The following is an 18,537-nucleotide window of genomic DNA, read 5'->3' as shown; positions in this document are numbered from 1 at the left end:
TTCATCTTCTAGCATTCACATGGTGTAACTCCAGTTTCAGGGTGTCTGAAACCCTCATCCTTGGACAATACACACACACTGGTACACATGCATACACGCAGGCAGGCACACCACTAGCAAATGTGAACTAAAACAAAGAAAGAAAAAGAACACAAACAAAAATCTCTGGAGGAACAGCAGAGGTCCTGGCTTGAGAAGAAAGAAATACAAGTCTAGAAGAGCTTTACTATAGAAGTCTCTAGGAAGACTCAAGCTACTTTCTCTTGCATATGACACTGAGGGAAATCATATGTTGAGAGAGAAACAGCATTAACTTGCAAATAATATTTAATTTCAATCAAGTTATCAGAAAATAACAATGAGATTATGACCTGGGCCAGTAGGTCATTCTTCAGTGACAGGGTCCTTGAGAAAGAGGATGAGGGGATCAGAAGATAAAGAGACAGGTAAGGTTGGAATGAGGAGGTCTTACACAAGCTGTGTCCTACGCCAAGGAAGCTTGTTAAAAAGTGCAGCATCCTATATAATGTTGTTAGGGGAGGAATGGGACAGAGTCACAGAGACTGTCACATATGGACAGAGTCACAGAGACTGTCACATATGGACAGAGTCACAGAGACTGTCACATATGGACAGAGTCACAGAGACTGTCACATATGGACAGAGTCACAAGACTGTCACATATGGACAGAGTCACAGAGACTGTCACATATGGATAGAGTCACAAGACTGTCACATATGGACAGAGTCACAGAGACTGTCACATATGGATAGAGTCACAAGACTGTCACATATGGACAGAGTCACAAGACTGTCACATATGGACAGAGTCACAAGACTGTCACATATGGACAGAGTCACAAGACTGTCACATATGGACAGAGTCACAGAGACTGTCACATATGGACAGAGTCACAAGACTGTCACATATGGACAGAGTCACAGAGACTGTCACATATGGACAGAGTCACAGAGACTGTCACATATGGACAGAGTCACAGAGACTGTCACATATGGGATAGTCAGCAGGAGGCTAATCAAGCAACGTTGCCAAAGGGAACACAGGGTATCTCAGAGCATTTCAGAGGGTGAGCATAGCGACCTTGGGAATGTTAACTCCAGTCTCTTCATCAGGGAGGGCCAAGTTCCTAGGAACCAAAACCTTAACTCCTTCAAGGCCCAGGCCTCAACCCCAGACTGGTCCTGCCAAGTTCACTCCTGAGCAAGGACAAAGAAAGTCTTAGATTGATCAACTCTCCACAAGACCCAAGACAGACCAAAAGACATGGCTAGCACTCTTCAAAGGCACAAACTCTTAAGAGGCAAAGAGAGACAGCCTAGAGTGAGGGCACCCAGGGGTGTTGATGTCCACATTCACTGTCATCCTGGGGAAGAGATTTGGGGATTCTTATCTTTGAATTTCTCTTTTCCATGTTGGGCTCTTGGGAGCATGAGAAAACAAACTGTACCACCCAGCTGTGCTCCCAGCCCTGTAAACTCTTCTTGAGACCAAGGTATTTTAAGAACATATTTGGAGGACACATTCCATTTTTCTTGAAGATAAAGTCCAGGATCTCCATCAAAGAACTTTTACATCTGTTAGTTTGGTGGTGGACACATGATGAGCCACCAGAATGTCCTTCTTACACCTGCACATGGTGACACATCCCAAAGACTAAAGGAAAGTTGGTCACATGCTCCTCAAGGCTGCCCCCTGAGGTGCACTCTAGACCAGCCATGGGAACTTGGAACCAAGCCCTGGAGAGCTCCTTGCTCAGGGCTCCACACTGTCTGGACAGGGCCCTGATGGAGGAAACACAGCATGTCCAGAGGATGGAGAGGAGTAGGCTCAGCTGAAGAAATGGTCTGTGCAGGGCCTGGGCTGCAGAGGAAGACTAAAGTACAGGAGCTAGAAGGACAGGGACTCAACCTGAGCCCAGGGAAATGGCCTGGGACAGGCAGGCAGCTGAGGGCTTCCTTCCTTTCAGGGCTGGGACAGTAGACTCAGTTTTAAGGCAACAGCAGTCCTCAGCATCACTCCTGATTCAGCCCTTGCTTTGCACTTGAGATCTCCCAGTTCTCTGGAGCAAGTCTTCCCATTGTTCCCCTGGGACACTTGGCCTTCCCCACAGGGTTTGTGTCTTCCTCTGCCATAAGCTGACAGCCTGTGACAGGGACTCTTCATGGGCAGTGTTCAAACTCATCCCTGTAACTGAGACTGATGCCTGGACCTGAGATCCTGTGCTGGTGCACATGAGCATCACCCTGAAGGGCAGCACTGCCAATTTGTCATCAGTTTTTAGAGAAGTGCAGTGCCTCTAGAGGATTGAAATCCTCAAGTTGAAGAGAAATTAGCAGTGTATACCAAGATAAAAGAGGCCAGCCCTGGAAATTGGTAAGGTATGTGTAGGGTCTGCGGAAATGCTGAAGGAAGACCCCAGAGTCAAATAATATTTAAGAAAAGAGAGCGTTTATTTCCCAGCATGCATGTGGGGTTGCTCACCTGCACAGGATGGCAATGACCCCAAGAGGGATGTGTAGGCTCCTTTAAAGAACAGCTAAGGGGAGTTTCAGGGTCAACTACATAACTGGTTAAGCAAGCAGCATTTACGTTGGTATATTTCTAATTGGCTGAGGGTTAGTCTTACCATTTTGGACACATCTGTACAAGCTTGGACATGACTCAGAAGGGGCTGCTGGGTTTGCCCTTGAGACACGCTGACGCTGACTTAGACCCTGTGTGTTCTTTCTCTCCTCAGCCCTGAATGTAAGAGCCTTGGAGAAAAATGGCCCTGTGTTGTGAAAGACACCTGATTGCCCTTCTCAGAGAACTGGAACCTAAATTCCGTGGTTAAAGTGGGAGAGTTTAACCAACCCCTTCAGTGTGCACATAGGAGAGTGACACACATCTGTGAAGCCAACCACATCATCAGGTAATGATTAATAAAGACCTATGCACTAATGAGTATAACCAAAATCAATGAGCATGTGAGTCTGTGCATAAAGTCAGTGGTAGATGTCCTTGCTTGTGGATAAGAGCTGTGAGTCTGAACTTGGCACAAAGTAACAGTAACTATCACTAACTTGGAAATGACATTACTAATGGTGACAAGGCAATTTTTCCACAGTAGTAACTGCAGGGATACAGTCTGCATTGAGACCCAGAGCATGCTGGGACAGACTCTTGATAGTCATCCAGGTGAAGTTAAGTGTGGATTGTGAAATTCCTTTCTGCCCTTCAGCTCCTGATTAAAACAGGACAAAGGTTAAGACAGCTATCATGGTATTACAGGATACTAGCATGATCTATTGGATACAATAAGCAGGTGGCAAAATGAACTGCACTTCACTTAGCCTTGAATTAGAGACAACGTATTAATTCTATCATTTAAGACTACTAACAAACTATCCCTGAATGTTAGTAGTTTAAAGTCACATTTTGTTATCATAGCTGAGGGTTCTATAGGTTTGCTCAGTTAAGGAAGATCATAGTATTTAAGATTCTCATTCAGTTTTTCTTCTTCCTTCCTTCCTCCCCCTCACCCCCTTGTGTGTGTGAGTGTGTGTGTGTGTGTGTGTGTGTGAGAGAGAGAGAGAGAGAGAGAGAGAAACAGAGACAGAGACAGACAGACAGACAGACAGAGACACAGAGAGACAGAGACAGACAGAGAGATACTGAGTTTCTATAGAGTTGTTTATAAAAGCATGTGTTATGGCTCTTTACAGGACTGTAGGAAATACACTGAAGGACTCCAGATCTCCAGGGAGGGATAGGGACTCATAGGTCCCTCCCCATGATAAGTTCATTTCCAGTCTATCATGAAACTCTGGAATCTTGAACTCTGGGGGAGTCCATGGGAGTGGCTGTTCCCTATGGGTCCCCACCCCCTTGTTAGAATGGTCACCTTATTAAAGCAGCGTCCACACTCATCTGGAGCTGCAGCTGGAGAGCAGAGTGGAGAAGAAGCCTGGACTCTCACTAGGTCAGTTCTCTCTTTTATAACCTGTGTGACATGTTCTCATTTCTGCATCACTGGAAGACAGCTTTTCAATGATTTATTTATTATGCATTAATTGGACAGAATAGCTGGTTTTATTATGTAATTTCCACTCATGTATGTTATATACTTTGATCACATTCACATCTCATTACCTTTAATTTTTACCTGTGTTTGATTCTAGTTCATGAATTATTTCTCCTCCTCTTTTCCTTCTCTCTTTCTGTCATCCCCACCTCCACCCCCCCTCCTCCACTTCTCCTCCCACTTCTCCCTCCTTCCTCATTCTGTTTTTTATTCTTCTCATTCTGTTCCTTCCCTCATCTCCTACTCCTCCTTTTTCTCCTTCTGCTTCTCTGTCTGTTCCCTCCCTCCTCCTCCTCCTCCTACTTCAGAGTGAGCTGAAGGGTGGGGTTTAATGTATTTGCAAGGGACTCTAAATGATGGGATTCAGGAGAGTGAGGAGTAGACCTGGATTGTCCTCTCAGGGAAACCTAGGATCAATAGCATTCTTCTCTTGAATTGCATGTGCCAATCCCACAGAGAACTTGCAAATTCCTCTCAGGTGAGAACTTAAATTTACCCAGAGTCTCCCAGGCCACCCTCCCAAAGAACTTCCCCAACTGTGTTTTTTATCACATTTGTTTCTGTCTTGTGGAATGTAATTGTTTTGATAATTCTGTTTAAATAGCAGAGTAGCAGGTTTCACATGCAGGATTTGTTACTTTATTTCTAATTAATATTTAATTGCCAAACACAACCTCTGTTATTAAAGTGGTAAGCCCAGAAAGCAAATGAAAAAGAAATGAGTGAGGAACGATTGATCCCTGGGAGATCTGAGGTCTGTGGACTGAGTCTTCCTTCATATACCAGGGAAAAGTCTGTCTACTTATTTCCTCTGTCATCACAGATGTGTGTACAAGGGAATGAAGGAGAGACCAGAAAACAGTTTAAAATCCTGTAAGAAGACATGCCAGGAAAAAATGAGTCTGTAGAAGAACGAGGTTAAATACAAACTCTGACACTAAGCAGTTATGTGGCCAACCCTAGGCTAAGGTTCAAAGCATTCATCACGAATATGAAGAAGGCTAGCAGAATCTTAATTCATGCAGCTCTAAAACAGGGAGGTTAAAGAGAGAGCCACACAGCTCAGCAGAGATGTCACTTATAAGGTACAATTCACCATAAGGCTGCAAGGCCATAGCCTCAGTGAAGATGTGGAGTAACTGCAACCCAGGGAAGGTAGGATGAAAGTCTTCTTTGAAAGCCTCACAATCTCAGAGTCCCTGTGAGGTCCCCAGTACTGAGGCTGTGCAGGGCAAACTAGAGTTCATGGAGAAGCAAAAAGAAAAGACAAAACTGATCAGAGCTTTATAATGTGCTGCAGACAGCTGTCAGGTGCCCTCAAGGAGCAGCTGTAACCTGATGGAGGCAGACATCTGAGGGCTGAGGCTGGGGGATGCTGACCCTGCAGACAGAGGCCACCTGGGCAGAAGAGCCAGGAACTTTCTTCTCAGGCTGGAAAGCTTCTCCCCCTAGCCCTGGCCTAAACTGGCTGAGGGAATTATGGTGCTTGATTTGAATTCTCAGGAGCAGTAATGTACAGAGCCTGCTCTTCTGTTAGGGCTTGCTCCCTAAGTCAGGGGTCCAGACACGAATTCAGCCCATGTAGACCAAAGCCCAAATGAGTCCCTTCCAGCCATATTGTCCTTTGGCCTTGGGAACTGCTCCATGCAGGTGATCATGAAGCTTCCATCACACTCCTTAAAAATAGAAATACACTTGTATTGTATTGCAGAAGGCATTGGAGAAAGGAAAAGGACACGGGTTAGTGGGCACATGTGAACTGTTTTCTGTCTGAAGGTTCCAGTCACACAGGTTTCACACAGGAATACAGTGAGAGGGGAGAGCACTGGGGCTGAGTCCACCAGCAGCCGCAGCCGCAGCCGCAGCCGACCCAGAGAACATCAGTCATTTCCTACCTAGAGGTTTGGAGCTGAAGGGGACTCACATGGCACTTGGAGCTTCCAGAGGAGTTTTCCTTCTGCCTCCTTCTTGTCTGTGCATCTCCAACAGTTTAGATTCTCTTTGCCTACAAATGCTAAGTGTTGTGACCAAGAGATAGTGTCCATTACAACTCTTGAAAACAAGTGGCCAGAGAGATAGCTCAAGGAAGGTGCTGCCACCAAGGCTGATGGACTGAGGCAAACCTGGAACATGGTGGCAAGAGAGAACTTCCTCCAGGTTGCTCTCTGACCTCTGTGTACTCAGAGGCCGCATGTGCACACACACACACACACACACACACACACACACACACACACACACCAACAAGTAAAGGATAAAAAACAACCATCTGTTAACACAACTGAAACTGTTCCCCTCTCCGTCTGAGTGACTGAACTAACTCATCCTGGCTGTTTAGGGAATCCTGTAAGTTTTACACCCACACCCCTCATATGTCCTCCCCGACTCTGCTGCTGAACTTGCCTGGTGATTGTGTGTGGTTATTGTTTTCTGTGCTATTGTCCCCAGGAGTAAGAACAGTTGTTCAAAGCAGAGTGGAAGATGCCCCCTAAAGGACATTTGGCAAGCTCTCGAGGTGTTTTGAGTTGTCTTGACTTGGGTAGAAGGGACATAAAGTCTCTGTGAGGTTACTTAGTTAATAAACTACATTGCCAAGGATAGTGTCACAGAACCAAAGAATCACTGGTCCAAATTGACAGTGTAGAATAGCCTTGAAACAGCAACTGAGAACTGCCAGGCTTCTGCAGCTAGTTCTAGGAACACCCAATTCTTACATCTTATGTCAGTCCAGAGTGCACAGTCATGTGAAGATGCACAAGAATGTAACTAACGTTAAAGTCATCCTCCCAAGTACTTACATTTCCACACAAGAAACACCATAGGGAGCTGGAGCAATGGCTCAGTGGTTAAGGGAACACATTGCTTTTCCAAAGGACAAGAGTTCAATTCCCAGCACCCACACTGGGCTGCTCAGAGCAGGGCTAGTCCAGCTCTAGAGAATTTGAGGACCTCTCTGGCCTTTGTAGGCACTGCACTCATGTGCATTTACACACACACACACACACACACACACACACACACACACAGTACTTTGTAAATGGCAGACTCTGAAATTTCCTATCTCATCACAAGTTAAAGCACTACCCATGACTCATGATGTTGACTTTCCAGCCCCTGAGCAGCAGGGTCCCAGCACATCTGCTCACTGTGCTCTCCAGGGTCTCCTCAGCATGGAACTGTATGGACATCCTCTCTCCTGCAAACGTGTGACAGGGACAGTTCCTCACCAATAACTTTGTGGAGATGAAGTAAAGTTCCAATGAACAACTGCCTGTTACGTGGTGTTACTGCATCAACCGCTCTCTTGTGAATACAGAACAGGGTCCAGTGTTCAGTGGGAAACAGAACTGTAACCTAGAGACGAGTTCTTCTCCTGGGGGAACTAGGGTTTGGCACAGCCAGGGTGACACCAAGCCATCGACATCTTCTGAACTGAGCAGCCCAGGGTCCAAAGGACTGGGGAGGGACTTTGTCTCATCCCTCTGTGATGGCTCAGCTGTCCAAATTCAACAGCTTCCAGTCCTTCATCTCTATAGGATCAGGGCTGCTCCGTTTATGTCCTCAAAGAGAAGGCACATGGCCAGCTGAGACCTGTTTGGTGCAATTGCAGGCTTGTGGTCACTGATGGTGAGAAATTAAGACAAGAAGAACTTCCTTGGACACATGCTTGAATCCCAACACATGAGAGGCAAAGGAAGGTCGATCTTTGTGAGTTCAAGGCCAGTCTGGTCTACAAAGTGAATTCCAAGGCAGCTATGGTTGTTACACACAGAAACTCTGTCTCAAAAAAGAAAAACGAGAGAGAGAGAGAGAGAGAGAGAGAGAGAAAGAGAGAGAGAGAGAGAGAGAGAGAGAGAGAGAAAGTGCTAGCTTCCTGTGCCCCCTGGAAGCTGCCCATGAAGAAGGCAGACTTCCCTCCTCTAGTGTGTTATTACTCACATCCCAGAGCACAGTCTTCCTGGCATTGACCTCTTTGCTTTTCCTTCACAGTCAGTGAAACCACAGTTGCTGCCATGGCTGGGAAGCCAGTGCTTCACTACTTCAATGCCCGGGGCAAAATGGAATGCATCAGGTGGCTGCTGGCTGCAGCAGGGGTGGAGGTAGGTTGTGCATTGTGCTTCTAGAACCAGACCTAAGACAAGTTTAAAATACTTCTGTAAGCTGAAAGACTTCACACCAGGAACATGGCACACAATTTCGAGTTAAGTGGTAATCTTCATGTATTAAGGATTCGAACAAATGAAAATTTTACTATACTCTATCAAAAACCACATTCACATTAAAGGATGTTTTCAGAAGAAAAAAATTCAAATACTTATTTGGTTAATTTGCTAGTAGAGTTGAATCAAGTTACATAAGTACATGAGACATACAGAAATAGAAACTCAAATGTTGATTATTAAATTTAACATGAATCTTAAAAGTTCTTATCAATAAAAACAAACCCAGAGCCAGGTATTGGTGTGAATGCTGAAAGATCAAATAAACAGAACCAGCCACAGATAACCTCCCTGGAGCTGGAGTTGCAAGGCAGTTGTAAGGAACCAAATGTGAGTGCTGGAATCGAACACAGGTCATCTGGAAGATCAGTTAGTACTTTTAGGCCTTGAACCATTTTCTCCAGCCCCAGATAGGAAATTGAAAGATATCGATTAATAGGAGGAAGAATGGTCTAAGAGGTTTGGAGCACTGGCTGATCTTCCAGAGAACCCAAGTTCAATTCCCAGCATATACATAGTGTCTAACAACTATCTATAACTCCAGGTCCAGAGGATCCACTATCTTCTGGCATCTGAGGGCTTGAGGCATGTGTGTGATGTACAGACATACATGCAGGCAAACACTCATGCACAAAATATAAATTTAAAAATTAAAAATAGCCGGGCGATGGTGGCGCACGCCTTTAATCCCAGCACGCGGGAGGCAGAGCCAGGCGGATCTCTGTGAGTTCGAGGCCAGCCTGGGCTACCAAGTGAGTCCCAGGAAAGGCGCAAAGCTACACAGAGAAACCCTGTCTCGAAAAACCAAAAAAAAGAAAAAAAATTAAAATATCTATATAAAATTTTGTAACAACTGAAGACTTAAAAGCATTGGAAATATAGTTTTCAAGTCTCAGAACAGAAATACTATTAAAATATGCAAAGAATTTTTTGTTATTGAAAAAGGAGATATATTCAGAAAATCAACTGTAACCTTAAGCTGTACTCGGTGCTGGTGCTTGTAAATAGAAGATGCCAAATTGTCAGAGAAAAATGGACACCTGTTCAGGGGATCTTGAAGTAGAGCCAGCAAATGCAGAAGCACAATATGCAGAGATCAAAAAATGGCAAAGATGAAAAGAATGTGATGGAACACTGGCTGCTGTAGCCATCCAGGCAGAACTGCTTAAAGAGAATCCAAAGACAGAGGCCCAGACAAATAAAGAAAAGGGGGGGGATATAAAAATCGTTCTTTAGTAAGGATTATATTTTGCTTAATTAATAATCATCAACTATATAAAGGACAATGTAAGAAATAGTCTACTATTATTCCTGAGATGTTTCCATGATGAGTTACATCCTCATTGTTTATAGTTAAGAAGTACCGAAATAGGCCACTTCTTACTAAAGTATCATAAAATAATAAAAATAAATCTTGAAAATAAGAAATGTAGATGATGATGGGCCCACACCATGTGCCATGATGGAGACACAGAAAGTTCTGTTCTGTTCTTGCTAAAGTTAACAGGCTTTCCTGAGAGTCCAAAACCTCAACAGTCCATTTCCCAGTGATGGTCCTTCAGTGAGATCACTCTCTTCTTAGGACCTAAGCATGGACATGGTGGGGTCAGGGAGGAGGAACACTACAAGAATGAGCAGCTTCGTTATGTTCATCACCCTGTTGTTGATGGATCTAATCTGAATTTGCAAGTGGCCAGGTCCAGACCCCTTCAGGTCTGCAGATGTACTACCAGACACAGACCACTCAAGTTCAAAAGTTTACAACAACACAGAATGAGCTAATGAAAATGCATTTACTTTTTCTGTCTTCAGTTTGAAGAGAAGTTTATAGAACGTCCAGAAGACTTGGAAACGTTAAGAAAAGGTAACACCAAGTATGCATATTTCCTCAATGAGGTAACTAATAGAAGTTTTTCCAGAAGGTGATGTTGGTGGGTGGTGGGTGGGAATAGTCAAGAATGGCAGAGTGATATGATGTAGATGGGGGAGTCTCCTTGAGTGCTCTGAAAATGGAAACAATGATAAGAGTGGAGAAGTTGGTTTCTCCAAAAATTTGTCAAGTGGCTTGTTATTGTTCCCTATTATTTCTATACCAGAGTGAACAATCTCAGGCTGACTCACTCACATTTTCAGTCAATGTTTCACATACACTGCCCTACAACCACACAAACTCATGACGGTAGTAGAATACTATTTTGACATGTGTTACTTTTGTTTATGTTGCATTTGTTTAACTCTGTGAAGCCGTGTTACTGTACCTATCTAAAACACCTGATGGTCTAATAAAGAGCTGAACAGCCAATAGTGAGGCAGGAGAGAGAAGTAAGGCAGGGCTGGCAGGTAGAGAGAATATATAGGAGAAATCTGGGAGGAAGAAGGAGGAGCCAGAGAGGTAGGAGGACTCCAGTCACCCAACTACACAGCCAGGCATGAAGGAAGAGTAAGATTTACAGAAGTAAAAGAACAAGAAAAGCCCAGAGGCAAAAGGTAGGTGGAATAATACAAGTTAAGGAAAGCTGGCAAGAAACAAGCCAAGCTAAGGCTCTCTTTTATAATTAAGAATAAGTCTCCATGTTTGATTTATTTGGGAGGTGGGTGATGGGCCCCCATAACAGGAAAAAAAACACATGACCATTAATTAAAGCATGCATGGAGAACAGCTGGGTTGATTTTTCTTGAGAATTTGTATTATAACTACTAATGAGTTACTATCACCTCACAAATAAAGACTGGAAAGCTCATGGTGACTCACTACATAGGAAGCTGTCACACAACACCTTAATGTCATGAACATGATTAGATTTTCAAACTTCTGCTGGGCAAAGGACTTTTTTCTGTTTGCATGGTGGCCACTCTGCTGTCCATCTTCACCTTCCAAATGTATCCAGGGACAAGAATTGAACATAAAAACATGCATGAGAGATATAATATGTATCTGGATAGGAAATAACAGTGAATGAGCGAAGCTCAGAAGCCAACAGAAGATGAGTGAGACAAAGAGAGCAGGAGCTAAACGTAAATAGGGATCCACTTGAAAGACTGGCAGCCATTCTGTTATCTTTCCTTTGCATGATCAGACATTTCAATACAACTTTTCTGTTCCTGAGAAGTGAGACTTGAACACTTCACAGACCTCTTTCCTTTCTTCTTTCAAAGATGGGAAACTGATGTTTGACCAGGTGCCCATGGTGGAGATTGACGGGATGACACTGGTGCAGACCAGAGCCATTCTCAACTACATTGCCACCAAATACGACCTCTATGGCAAGGACGTGAAGGAGAGGGCCCTGTACGGTACATTTCCTGTTATTACTCCAAGGGGAAAGAAAGGAGGGATTTGGGTCTTGCCATCAATGAGCAAGAAAGTGGCAGGCTTTATGTCTTGGAGCAGACTGGCTCTTGATATAAACACTTAGTCCAAGCATAGAAGAGTCCATGGAGGAGATGGAGGAGGAGCTGGGGTGGGTTCAGGTGAGTGTGACTGCAGCAGAGGATGATGTTGCCAGCACAGCATGGGGACAGAGTTGCAAACATGATGGTCCAAGGGCTCTGAGCATGGTGGAATCAGGACTCCAGGTGCTCAAGGCTTCAGTGACTGGACCTCAGCCAACAGCTTAGGACAAAGGACACAGGGCTTGAGGCTAGAGGAGTCGTCCTAGGCAAGGAAGGGAGAAGGAGCTGCTTCCCATATCTCAGGAGTAGGAATAGTGCAAAGCAAGACCTGAATTGCCAGCCACTTCTATGGACTGGTCAACTCAATGAGGCTTAGACAGACCGGTTCCCATAGACCAAGATTACCTAAAGCATTTAATTCAGAACTAAAGCAGCCAGGCTGACTGTACCACCCATGCTGGGACCCACGCTCCTGTGACATATTCATTCATTCATAAACCACTGTGTATAAGTATTGTAGTTGCTTAGAGAGCTAAATGTGGTGCTAGCCAGCACACTAGTGTTGGAAACATATGTCCATGGAAAGAGAGACTCGGCTTTAATAGTGCTTGTATAGAAATACAAGTCACAACATTATTTATAATTTTCTCATGGTGGACTCAGCCCAGATATTCAATAATAGAGGAAAGAGGAGCACAACTTATAATTTTAGCCATGAAAATCTGAAGTGCTGAGGGGCGCAGAACAAAGGTCAAGTGTGGACACTGCATTATGTAAAGTAAGTAGACACCAGGTCATAAGCTCCATGGTTCATTCCATAGGAAACGTTCCTGTCCTTCCCGTGGATAAGAAAGGAAATGGATCAGCACCTTCTGGAGCAGGAGCCACGGGGGCGGGATTCGGAGTGGGGGGTAACCAAAATTTTCTGAATTTGGAGAATGTTGTTTTCAGAGTTCTACACAAGTACTAAAACAAAATGCTACATTTTAAGGGTATGATAACGATGGTGTGTGACAATGTGACAACGAAGCTCTATTCCAAAAAGTCATACAAAGTACAGTTTGAAACAAGGGAACACATGTGTCCTGTGCTGTGCTGTGGGTTAACTGAACAAAGAAACAGACAAGTCTTGACAAATATTAACAAGGCCAGAATCCAGCAGCGGTGTGTGGAGGATATACAGATATGCTTCGTGAGAAATAAGTGGAGAACTTCCTACACTGACCAAGAATGACTCTGGACCATGCAGCAGAAGGAGAGATGTGTGGAGACATATCTGGCAGCTCAACCAGGGCTCCATGTTCAGATTACATGGGAGGCAGCTTGTTAGCTCCTAGAATCTCAGCAGGGTTGTTGAGAAAAACGTATGTCAGAGAGAGGAACAGAAAAAGAGACAGAGAGAGAAAGAGGGAGAGAGAGGAAGAGTGGAGAGAGAGAGAGAGAGAGAGAGAGAGAGAGAGAGAGAGAGAGAGAGAGAGAGAGAGAGAGAGATGAAGAGTTGATGGTTACCTTCTGGAATGCTACCAAGTTATCACAACTGAATCTCTAGATGGGCCTCTGATGCTCTTTGTGCTTGGAATAAGTTATGTGTGGGTAACAAAAATTCTAAAATACTGGAGAGAATGGAGTGAGGGGAAACTGTGATAGCAATGTAATGTGTGAGAGAATATAAAAAACATTCAGCCCTTTGGTGGTTGCACGTGTCTTTAATCCCAACATTTGGAAGGAAGAGGCAGGCAGATCTCTATAAGTTCAAGGTCAGCCTGATCTACAGAGTGAGTTCCAGAACAACCAGGGATACACAGAGAAACCTTGTCTCAAAAAAAAAAAATCTGTAAGTATATCTGGACTGACAGGATGTTCTAGGGAGAAAGTTTTTTGCAATCACCTTTCAGTATAAATTTCTCAGGTTTTTAGATTAAAATGTAAAATGTGGAACCTTTGAGAATCCTGACCATTTGGATAATTTTGTCTTTCAGGATTGACATATATACAGAAGGTATTTTAGATCTGACTGAAATGTTCATACAACTGGCTAAATGTCCCCCAGATCAAAAAGAAGCCAAGATTTCCATGATAAAAGACAGGACCAAAAACCGGTACTTGCCTGCCTTTGAAAAAGTAAGTGGGCTCTTTGAAGTCAGGGGACACTGAGTTCCAAGGACAGGAGAAAGGTAGAGTCTGGGAGAGAAAGGTTGCTGCAGCACTGACCTTCCATGAGCCTCTCTGTGCAGCCCTCTGCCCCACAGGGCTTCATTTCCAGAGCAAACTCAAGAAAAACACAGATGGGAAAATATTCTGTCACATCACACAGGGAGGCAGAGAGTGACTGGCTGTCAGGAGAATACGATAGTGCTTCAAAGACAGAGGGGAAGTACCTGAACAAGGACAGGGTTGGAGTGTGGAGAGGAGAAGGCTGATGAAGTGATGTTAAGGGAAACTGATCTGCCTGAATTGGGGTCACAGATGCCAGGCTTGGCGGAGAGCCATGCACACTCAGCAAATGAAGGTGTGTCAGTGACATGGAGTGCCTCCCTTAGTCAGAGCTTCTCTTTGGAGGAAGATCAAGAACACTTCAGAACTACTTGATCTTCTGTCAAGTAAAAGATAAGAACAGAGCTATGATCCTAGAGGATATGGGCATCCTACACATTCCTGTGAGAACTTGTTTACTGTTTAGAGGCTGTGGGGCCCTGGGAGATTGGGGGCAAACTAAATTCTCATGCAATAGACAACTTTATTCAGACATCAGACCATTTTTAATATGAGGGTGAAGAGAAGTCACATGAGTAAAGTATACAGACACAAGAGCAAGTTTCATGTGGTGGTCAAGCCGAAAGTGACGAAAACATGCTTTTCCATAGAGACATAAAAGCAATAAACAATATCCTGTTGTAATGAATAATCTGAAGTAATCTCATCCCTATGCACTATACCTGGAAGGGGCATGAAAACATAATCCAAGAACAATCTTGGATTATCTTCCAGCAACACCTGACTGTAAAACCCATGTTATAAAGCATCACCTTAATTTTCATTCATCCACTGAAAATTCACTCACTGCTATCTCTGCTCTATGGAAGCCCTAGGGTTTTAGGATCATCATGTCCTCACACAGTCCCCTGTAGCCTGTGGTGCTGGCAGTTAAGAGCCTGTCTCATAGGACATATATCTAGCCATTGCAGCCTAAATTGTGTCTGCTTGAGAACCTTGAGCTCCTTATATACAATGAGCTATGTACTGAAGAACACTTGACGATTATTTTTGGTTTGAATGTGTGTCTTGGTGTTTTTGTTGCCGTGAGGAGACACCTTGACCACGGCAACTCTTATAAAGAAAACATTTAATTGTGGTGGCTCACTACAGTTTCAGAGGTTCAGTCCACTATCATCACGGTCAGGAGCATGGCAGTGTGTAGGCAGATGTAGTGCTGGCTACATCTTGGCTGATAGGCAACAGGAAGTCAACTGACTCACTGGGTGGTGTCCTGAGCATAGGAAACCTCAAAGCCCCCCCCCCCAGTGACTCACTTCCTCCAAAAAGGCCATACCCACTCCAACAAAACCATAACTCCTAATAGTGTCACTCTCTATTAGATTATGGAGGCCAATAACATTCAAACTACCACATTCCACTCCCTGGCCCCCATGAGCTTGTAACAATATCATAATGCAAAATACATTCAAAAGTCCCCATAGTCTATCACAGTCTCAGCAATGTTTAAAAGTCCAAAGTTCAAAGTCTCTTCTGAGATTCATGCAATCTCTTAATTGCAATGGCTTATAAAATAAAAAAAAATAATAAAAAAATAAACAGATCACATACTTCCAACCTATAATGGCACTGGATATACATTACCATTCAAAAACTTAGGGAAGGGAGCATAGAGGAAATACTGGACCAAAGCAAGACCAGTAAAACCAGCTGGGCAAACTCCAAATTATGCATCTTCATGTCTGATGTTGAAACACTAAGCACTTCCTTGACTCTATGACCTGCTCTCACATTTTAAAGGGTGCCTATGAGGAAGAGAGAAGAATAAGAACCTTTTAGATAGAAAGATAGCGGAGAAGAGAGAGACAGAAACACAGGATAGCTTCGGGAGGACCTGGATCAAAATCCGCTGGCCCCTCTCTTCAAAAGGGCTTTTTATAACAATGTCAAGGGGAAGGGCAAAAGACCTCCCCTTTGCTTTATCAAAGCATACCACACAGCCAAGTGTAGTCTTTTCTAAACACTTGGTAACCATGCCCGTGGTCAAATCATCCCCTTATGCAGCCCCTCTGGGTAAAGCAAGCTAAGATTCTGGACCCTGAGTAAGTTCTCACTAGGAAACTTCTATGGGTCTCTATAGGAAACCTCAAAGCCCACCCCTACAGTGGCACACTTGCTCCAACAAGGCCTTACTCACTCCAACAAAGTCACACCTCCTAATAGTGCCACTCCCTATAAGATTATGGGGGGCCAATTACATTCAAACTACCACAAAGTGGTATTTATAATTCTTTTCTCAGAATATGTGGACAATGAGCAAGCCTTTTAATCGTTCTTTACTTGAAGCTGAGTAGAGGCAGAATGCCTCCTTGGGAGACTTGGGAAAAGTCAGTGGTCCCTGCCCAACTCTATGTTCATAACCTGTCTCCTTTAATTCTGCAGGTGTTGAAGAGCCATGGACAAGACTAGCTTGTTGGCAACAGGCTGACCAGGGTGGACATTCACCTGCTGGAACTTCTCCTCTATATTGAAGAGTTTGACGCCAGCCTTCTGGCCCCTTTCCCCCTGCTGAAGGTGAGATCACCTCAGAGAGGCAGCCACACACACATGCCTCTGAGAATATAATGATGGCCTGTGGTCTTCCTAGGGCCCATCCTCGGACCTCCAAACTGAGCTACTAGACCCTGGTTTCAGGCATGAAAATTATCTTTTTGTGTATGGAGACTGGAGGCTGGTACCCCAAGAAGAATATTTTGCCTTTTGTCATGAGAAAGATGCAAGAGTTTCCCTGGACCCCTGTTTTTTGCAGGATGCTTCTGGCCTTCATCTTCATCTCATGTGTCCTGTCTTTGCACAATTGGTGTCTCAGCAGGTCTCTGTCATGCTGATCCCTTTTCTCAGCTCTGACTTCTCAGCACTGTGCTTCCCTCTCCACAGCCCCCACCATGCCGTCCTCCACCCCCAGGGACCCCATCCTTATCTCCAGGTGTGAAAACTGGCTGTTGCTTGCTCCTGGTTAGACTTTGAGCTTTTCTGCCTACATTTCCAACTCAGTTTTTTATGTCTTCAGTTTCCTTTGGTAGTCTCTGCTTTCACACCTGAGAGACACAGTGCTCTGTGCTCTGCACCACAAAACCAGACCATAGGGTGTGTCAGGGACCAGAGGAGAAGGTAAGTGGATGTCAAAGGAGGTCTTTAGGAACATTATTCTGAACTACGGTTTCTAGCTCATGGTTTTATCATTCTTCTCATGTCTACACTGGAGCTGTTGTAAGGATGCAGTTGGTCATGTTCTGGGAGGGGCTCAGAGTTCTTTGGATTGTCCACATAAGCCATTCTGACTCTCAGGCTGTGTTTTCTGGATTACAGGCCCTGAAGAGCAGACTCAGCAGCCTTCCCAGTGTGAAGAAATTCCTACAGCCTGGCAGTCAGAGAAAGCTTCCCCTGAATGCCAAACAAATCGAGGAGGGGAAGAAGATTTTCAATATTAAGTAAAGCTGCATTGAGAGAGCCCACAGACACCAGTCTCTGGGGTTTTTAAATGATAAACAGCAATTGTTCATCCTCAATCTTGTGAGATAATAAACATGAACAAAGGATATGTGGATGTCATGTGTTCACATTGTTGACCTGGGATGCAGGATCGCATTCAAAGAGGAAGACAAACAATAATCATTACAAATAAGAGGCAAGATTGTAAACATGAAGAAAAACTAAATAAAAAGAACACTATCAAAGGAAAAGAAGTTACTAACATCGTTGTAGAATGTGCCAAAAAAGTTAAAGGTAACATTAATTACAAGAGGAAAAAATAAAAATGAAAAAAATGGAAAAAAATAAAGAAGAAAAAATTAAGTCTAAAAGAAGACTGCAATTAGGGGAGAAGGAATTGGGTAACTAGTAGGGATCTTTAAAAAAAAATACCAGAGAAAACAAAATTAAATATTTTAAACAGTAAGGAAGAATCTGGAGAGCTGACTCAGAGGTGACAAGCACTGATTGTTCTTGGAGAGGACCAGGTTAGGTGCCCATCATCTACATGACATCTCACAACCAACTGTAACCCCAGAACCTTAGAATCTGATGTCCTCTTCAGACCTCCATGGTCACAAGACACCCAGGATATACATACATATATGTAGTCAAAACACCTTGACATGTAAAATAAAAATTAAAAAATATTTTAATAGTAAAAATAAAAGAAACAGAAAATACACATTTAAGCAAAATAACAATAACAGAAAACATCTTTGAAAAGTTTCTGTCTTTATCCGGGTGTGGTGGCACATGCCTTTAATCCTAGCACTTGGGAAGCAGAGCTACATGGATTTCTGTGAGTTTGAGGCCATCCTGGTCTCCATAATGAGTTCCAGGACAGTGAGAGCTACAGAATAGTGATGCCCTTTCTCAAAAAGTGCAAAACAATATTCCATCCTTGCCCCCACTGGAATCCTCTGACTTCACCCTTTGCATGCAATGTCAAACTTCCAGACCCAACCTGTTGAGGTCTTCTGTTGAGGTCTAACCTGGTGGGTCTGCCTAATCCTACTCTCTGCACACCCTCCCCCTTCCTCAGATCCAGCCTGGGCTCCACACCCACTGCCCTGGTGAGTTCCACTTACACT

At 44.0% G+C, this 18,537-nt stretch overlaps 1 pseudogene across 1 annotated transcript; it reads left to right on the top strand.

Moving 5' to 3' along the window:
- The first annotated feature begins 3,869 nt into the window (after nt 1–3,869).
- Nucleotides 3,870–18,274, top strand: LOC102925658 (glutathione S-transferase alpha-1-like; annotated as a pseudogene). Its single transcript, XR_013052880.1, has 7 exons — nt 3,870–3,983; nt 8,080–8,185; nt 10,118–10,169; nt 11,462–11,594; nt 13,678–13,819; nt 16,355–16,486; nt 17,282–18,274. The product of XR_013052880.1 is annotated as a glutathione S-transferase alpha-1-like (transcript).
- Nucleotides 18,275–18,537: the final 263 nt, after the last annotated feature.

Source organism: Peromyscus maniculatus, chromosome 7, assembly GCF_049852395.1.
Source record: "Peromyscus maniculatus bairdii isolate BWxNUB_F1_BW_parent chromosome 7, HU_Pman_BW_mat_3.1, whole genome shotgun sequence".
NCBI lineage: Eukaryota > Metazoa > Chordata > Mammalia > Rodentia > Cricetidae > Peromyscus > Peromyscus maniculatus.
This window is presented reverse-complemented; position numbering and strand designations above follow the sequence as displayed.